The sequence below is a fragment of the Neopelma chrysocephalum genome, unplaced genomic scaffold (genome assembly GCF_003984885.1).
Source record: "Neopelma chrysocephalum unplaced genomic scaffold, ASM398488v2 Primary Assembly neopelma1_124483, whole genome shotgun sequence".
NCBI lineage: Eukaryota > Metazoa > Chordata > Aves > Passeriformes > Pipridae > Neopelma > Neopelma chrysocephalum.
The window spans coordinates 1-6,812 of NW_020930145.1; the positions used below are offsets into that span (position 1 = coordinate 1).

At 46.0% G+C, this 6,812-nt stretch overlaps 1 long non-coding RNA gene across 1 annotated transcript; it reads left to right on the plus strand.

Moving 5' to 3' along the window:
• Window positions 1-1,195: 1,195 nt before the first annotated feature.
• Window positions 1,196-4,986, plus strand: LOC113962216. The gene is made up of 3 exons (XR_003532481.1): window positions 1,196-1,308; window positions 2,875-2,905; window positions 4,962-4,986. It is a non-coding gene; the product is annotated as an uncharacterized LOC113962216 (long non-coding RNA).
• Window positions 4,987-6,812: the final 1,826 nt, after the last annotated feature.

The window sequence follows — 6,812 nt, forward strand, 5'->3', positions numbered from 1 at the left end:
CTTTAAGCTCTGCCAAAATCCCCAGCACCTCCTGCCTGTGCCTTTTTATAACCAGCTGACTCTCCCACAAACTCCATTTCCCTGCTTGCTTCCCCAAGGCCTCTTGTGACCAACCCACTGGTCCTCCTGCCAGAAGCTCCCTGCTTGCTATCTCTCCTCATGGTATTGCTCCTGCCCAAAGGCAAAGATGATTAGGCAGACCCAGCATCATTTCCCCATTCCCACTTTTCAACCCCTCCATGGCTCTGAAGGGAGAAGAGTAAAGCAAAGTCCAGCACTACCCCCTCCTTCCTCACCTCACATAGGTCCCAAAACTCACAGTGTTCAGTCTTTCTGAGGACGGTGGCATACAGCACAACATAAGAAGCCTACAGCTCCTTATTGGCTCTTGGGAGACCCTCCTTGGGGGAATCTCCATTCAAAAGGGGCTCTATGAAGCCCTAATATGTGTACGGGAAAAACTATAACCTGGGCAGGGGTGGGAGAATGAAGGGCAGGAGAGACCTGTTTTACTGCATTTCCCTACTTGCTGAATTCATCCATTTTCACTTTTAGTCATCACCACACCAGGACCCACCACTCAGCGTGGTATCACTGGAAAGGACTCCTACGTCAAGACCCCAGATCCAGGTAGCCTGGGTGCAGGGAGGGAGAGGGGAGCAGCTGGGTTCTGGCCCACTGATGCCACTGAAACCTGCAGGCATTTTGGAGTGGGAGGAGAGTGAAAATCCACAGAGCTTTATCAGAGTTGGAAGGATTAAACTCCAATGTTTCATCCCACATAGGAAAGGCTAAGGATGAGGTAAAAAGCACGAGCATGTCTCATGCCTGGGCACACTGAGAAGAGGGGGAGGGAGGGCAGAGCCTTAAGGGCTGGGAGTGGTTTTAGCCTCATCAGGGGAAAGAGAAAATTTTTGGCTACATGTCCTCCCTCAAGTCTCTGGAAAATGGTGAGAGTAGCAGCCCAGGGGAAGCCCTCTGCCTCACCACCAGCCTCATGGAACACCAGGCAGGGCCCTTGGCAGCTCCCTTGGCTCCACCAGAACTGGCCCTGACACCAGCCCTGAGCACCTGCTGGACCTTTCCCCTTCTCCATTCCTGCTCAAAGCTTGGACTCAATGATCTTGGAGGTCTTTTACAAACTTAATGTTTCTGTGCTTTTTTGACCTTTACCCTTCTCTATTCCTTCAGAGTCCAGCACAGAGAAGGACCTGAATTCCTTCTGTGATGGTATCATCTGGGTTCCCTCGGCAGGCGCCTGCCTCCTGCTCCTCATTGCCCTGGCCATCACCATCCTGCAGTGCCCAAGTAAGGCTCACCACAATCCCTATAGATTCACCTCCGGCCTCAAACCACAGCCCTGTCCCTCAGAGGGATGGATGTTCTGCCTGCTTTGTGAGGTATCAGATAACCAGGACACAGTCAATGCAAGAGAAGGACTACTGTTAAAATCACTGTCTGTATTTTCCTCATCGGTAGGCTTAGGCTGAAAAATAATTAACAACTTAGAATCATAGAATCAGAAATTTATTTAGGTTGAAAAAGACCTTCAAGGAAGAAAATTGATTAGAAACAGACAGAACTTACTGTATGAACTGTCTTGGCTCTACCATCCTTAAATTGGTGTGTCAGAGATTAATGTACCAGGGCCTGAAACATTCTGACACATCAGGGTAAATATGCTCCAGCATATGCTGAGACTCCCAGAAGCAGCTTGAGCTGTAACTAAAAAAGTAACTTCATTACACAGGTTCAGAGACTGCCACAGTTTAAGCAGGAATGCAGAATCTCTGGGTCAGCAAAAGCCCTTTGGTGAAATTTCGTGTTTGAAATGAAGTTAAGCTACCCTGAGCAAGCAGTGAGTGCAAATGGATTTAACTCAATTTAGCTCACTGAAATCAGTTCAACTCTCCAGTATCCCAGAAGTTATGACTTCATTAATCCAGCTCTGCTCATTTGCCTGAACACCAGCAGTTCTGCTGCTGAATTAACCTAACTAGATCCTCCCTGACCCTGAGGCCTGGAGCTGATGCCAGATGAATTTACCAGCTGACCCAGCTGAAAAAGCACCATTTTTCAGCATCCTTCAGCCCTGAAAAAATACTAATCTCCATACTCTGCAGAGATAGGAAGGAATACATGAAAAAGCATTAAGGAGACACAGCCAAAAATCATTCTCCTTGGGGGAAGTAGCTGATGATGCAGCAGAGTGCCTGGACTTGGTCCAAATTCCCTCTGAAGTTACCAGGAGCCAAGAGCTCTCCACATACTGTGGCATTCCCTGGTGACCTGCAACACTGTTAACCTACAAACACCACTCAGTGATTTACTTCTGCCTTTTAACACTGATGTAAAACGATCAGTGAAAAGCCATCAGCTGCAGTTAATTTCTGCAGCAGCCTAAAACCTCCAGGATAGATTAATACTTGGGCTAAAATTAATGGCAGAACACTGTATTTTGCTGAATACATCCCAAAGTAACAACAGAGATGCTAAAATGGGGAAGAGCATCGTTCAACTTGGTTGCATGTGGAGTGCCACTCACCTCTTGTAGAAACAATTCCTGCTAAGGGATTTTCAGCAACATGCCAAAGTCAACAGAAATAATTCACCCTCTGGATTCCCAGGCTGACCCTACTACTGCTACTCACCTCACATTTTAATTCATCAAAATGTTTAAGTGGAATATTGAGGTAACAGGAGCTGCAGCACCACTCCCTGGCAGGGATTTGCTTAAAAATAAACTTGGTTTATCCGTGGTTAATTTTAAAGGTATCAGCTGCTGGGGAACACCAGACCCACCTTGCTGCAGTGTTTCTTTACTGAGCTGTGACTTGGTAGCTTTGAACTAAAACATTTTCTTTCTTATTTTAGAAACCAGAAGACGAAGGTGGAGGCGTAAAAGGTTAGTAAGTGACAGGCATTGGCAATTTTCCCTTAAACTTGGCACCCTCAGGCAACAAAGCAGGAAGGTGCCCAAAAGCAACCTAAAAATTCTTCATCCGATAGCCGTTGGATGGGAGGGGACTGTGAAATGACTTAAGGGCAAAAACGAGACAGAAGATTCTCTTGTTCTGTGTTTTTGGATTTGTTTGCAGTTTTTGTTTGGGGTTTTTTTGTGATTAAGTAGTTCAAATCACTTGGCCCTGACACACCAGTAGATATAAAACATAAAGACAGGTGGTGCTTGTGGCAGACCAAAAAAATCACCACGGCTTCAGGCCTCCATTTCCCCTGCAGGCATTAAGGAACAGCAGCAGGGAGGCTGCTGCAAACTTGGATGACTTTCCTGAGAAACAGCACTCCAGACAGGAATAGATTTAGAGGCAACCCAGTTTCTAGGGCACATGGAGATCTTTCTTTTATGTTTTCCCTCCTGCCACCCCAACCCGCCCATCATCCTGAATCACAAGGAAAACACCATCACAAGGAGAATTGCAATTTGCCAGTTTGGAAAAAGAAATGCTTTTGCCCATGTGCATTATCCTTCTGCAAAAAGACCTCCCTGCAGCCAGTTTCTTCACCTCCCCTGCTCTGCAGGAAACCACTTCTGCAGTTTTGCAAGCCTTGGGCACCCTGGGGCTTGTGGCCAGAGACCCACCAAGAAATCCCCACTACTGCTCCAGGCAGCCAGTGCTGGGCTAGTGCTTGGAAAAGCTGGGTTGCCAAGAAAGTTTGGGACAGCATGTTCACAGCTCTGGAGCCTCATTCTTTGCAAATCAGAGCATCTTTTAAATCAGATAAATTCATGTTCTTTGTTATACAGCCATGGGGCTTATAGTAAGAAAGGTAATTGTCTTTCAGTTGTCTAAATTAATACAATCACTCAGAGAAAGACCACCCTCCCCTACTATAGTAGATCCCTACAATTGTTTGTGTTTTTTTTTAAAGACAGAATGCATTTTTTTTACCCATCTGAAAAAGGGAACAGTCTGTCAGTTTTACAATGGATATTTATTACACCCAGGACTCTTCTGATCCTTGTCTGCCTTTCCAAGGGAGAAATGATAATGAAAAGCTGTCCATGCTGCCTTGTTTAGGATGATGTTTGCATTCTTCACTTATTTCAACCCCTGTTGCCAGCCCTGGACAGGGATGTTCTGTCCCTACAGAGAAAAAATATCTGCCCAGCTCTTCAGTTCTGCACCAATGGAGCAGTTGGGTTACAAGGACCTCAGGAAATCAAGGACACCTTTCCTTCAGCTGCACTAACATGACATGGTTTAAGAAATTGTAGCATATTTCAGTTTTTATTTAGAGAGGAAATTTCTGCTGCTCTGAGCAACTCCCAATTATTGAAATGAAGCTCTTTAGAAGTTAATAGTGCAATTCACTGCATGAAAGAGCACCTAAGGATCTGGCCTGGGATTCTTGCTGGCAGCAGAATGATTCATTTTCCACCACAAATTAATCTTCAGTAAAGAAGGGTGCCAAATCTCCAATTTGTTAGATCAGCATAAAACTCTTAGGTCCTGGAGACCAGCAATTTCTATCATTTTGGGTGCACTCTGCCTGTCTAGAAAGCCTCCTTTCAAACTCCTCTGCAGTAAACAGGTTGCAATAAGAAAAATTCTCTAGGAATTGATAACAGCTTGTCCAATCAAAAAAAAACCCCAAGGTCTTCTTTATTCATTCATTTCTGAATGTGGAGAAAGGCTTGGTGAGAGGACAGGAGTGAGCAGAAGTCAGAGGTAAATTAAACTCGCACTCTTTTTTTAAATTAGAGTAAGAATTGATCATCAGTGTATCTTAAGAACATCCTTCTGCTGGCTGTCACTACCTGAAATGTAGGCAGATCCTTCACTAGGATCATCAAAGATGATTTCAGAACATTTTGCAGCTTGGTCTTGCAGGTCCCTGGCTGCAGACCAAGGCTAAACAAGATCATCAGCTCATCACACAATTAATTGCCTTTCTCTTCCTTTCCCATCAAAGGAAATCAAACCCTTTTCTCTCACCAGGCCTGTGCAGGGGAAGCCCCACACCAAACCCAGCACAACACACTGACACCTCGCAGCATCCACACCTTTGGGCTTCTGGATCGTCCCCCGGGTGCTGTCAGCACACAAACCCATCTCCTACGTTCTCTACACTGTGACTGCACCTCATGCACTCTGCCCTGGCAAACTGGAAAAGACAAGATGGAGCACAGACACCCAGACAACCAGCAGCACTGTTTCTGGGAACTGCACCCTAAAGCACAGCTCCTTCCAAAACTGGAGCTTTTCAAATCGATTCCCAAGGCCAAACGCCCTCTCTGTTCCCAGTGACAGGGTTCAGGCAAAGGAACCAGGTCAATCCTGATGCTGACAGGCATCAGTGACAAGCAGATGAGGAATAAGGAATAAATCTCTACTCAAGGGCGTGTGCTACTTCTTTCTAAAATGCAGCCAGGCTTTGAATTCACTACAAAGTGACTTGGAAATAAATGCTCTCACTTAACACATCCTCTGTCTGTGGTTGCCATCTCTCTCCTAGGATTTTTACTGTTTCATCTAATCTATTACAAGGCTGCACTGAGAAAGTAAATATGGATTAAAGGGCCTTACTTCTTGTGTTTTTACAGTTCTGTGGGTAATGTTTTGTTTCCCTCATGCTATTCCTCTTCTGCTGTTACCCCCAATTCCACCGATTTCAGCAGGAGTTTGGCCCGAGCAAGGAAGGTGGGATTTGTTTGTTTCTGAAAGAAACAGATGAGAGGTAACAAAAATAGTCTCTGTCAATTGTTTTGGTTAACAATAATGGGACTTTTAACATGTTGATTATTTAGGGACATGTTGATTGACTGCAGTAAATTCTGTTTATTCAGATATGCAAGCTCCAGGAAGCATCACCCATCCCCATGTGCAAATGGTCACTCAGAGGCAGCCCCAGGGCCCTCTCTGGTGAAGCAGACAAGGGGTTTTTGGGCAGGGCGGAAGCTCCTGTGGTTAGAGAAGAGAACCACGAGTCGCTAAAAAAAAAAGAAAAAGAAAAGCCCTTGGGCACTGGGCGCTCTGGTGGGTTTCTGCTCACAGACCACCTGCCTTGCACTTTCCCTGAGTAAATGCAAAGAAGAATTGACCATAGAGAAATTGCAGAGAGAACAATCGAGCACCTGAAGAACCTGGCTGTGTGCCAGCAAAGCCTGTGCTTGAAGATAAATGATACACATGGATCTATGCCATGAAACATCTGTGTCTCACTTGCTGGGTAAGACAATACTCTGGGCTTTGCATTCCACATGAGACCCCTTGAGTGTGGTCAAGAGAAGGATGAAGAATCCCTTCTGGGAAATGCAAACTGGGACCTTCACCCAAAGCACGAGGCTTGTCTGTGACTTCTGTGGAGCTGCTGTGGACCCACAGAGGGCTGGGGGACAGCAGGCTGGGGCGCCTGATCCTACCTCAGGCATGAGCAGCAGCACTCTGGATCTCTAGGGAAGTCATCAAGGCAAACTCTGTGAGACACCATTAAGAATTGATAAGGATAAATGAGCCCAAATTCTGGACTAAAATGGAATTTTTTCAGAAATTTTCTTTTCCCCTGCATTTTGCAACAGATGCCGAGCATCACCTCTTTACCCAAGAGGGTCCTGATGACATCACATCCTCCCCAAAGTGTGACCCAGCCTCCCAAGTCAAGTGACAAAGATCATCTCAGCTGCACTGCGCCGTCTCCAAGGACAGACACCCCCAGCAGAAGATGGACGGGTCTCCTGCCCTGCTCCTCCTGCTCGCTCTGGGACTCTGTGAGTATGGACACAGGGTGGTGCAGCTCCTTCACTGGGAGAAGCAAGGAAAAATCCTTCCACTGAATCCAAGGAATTGGGA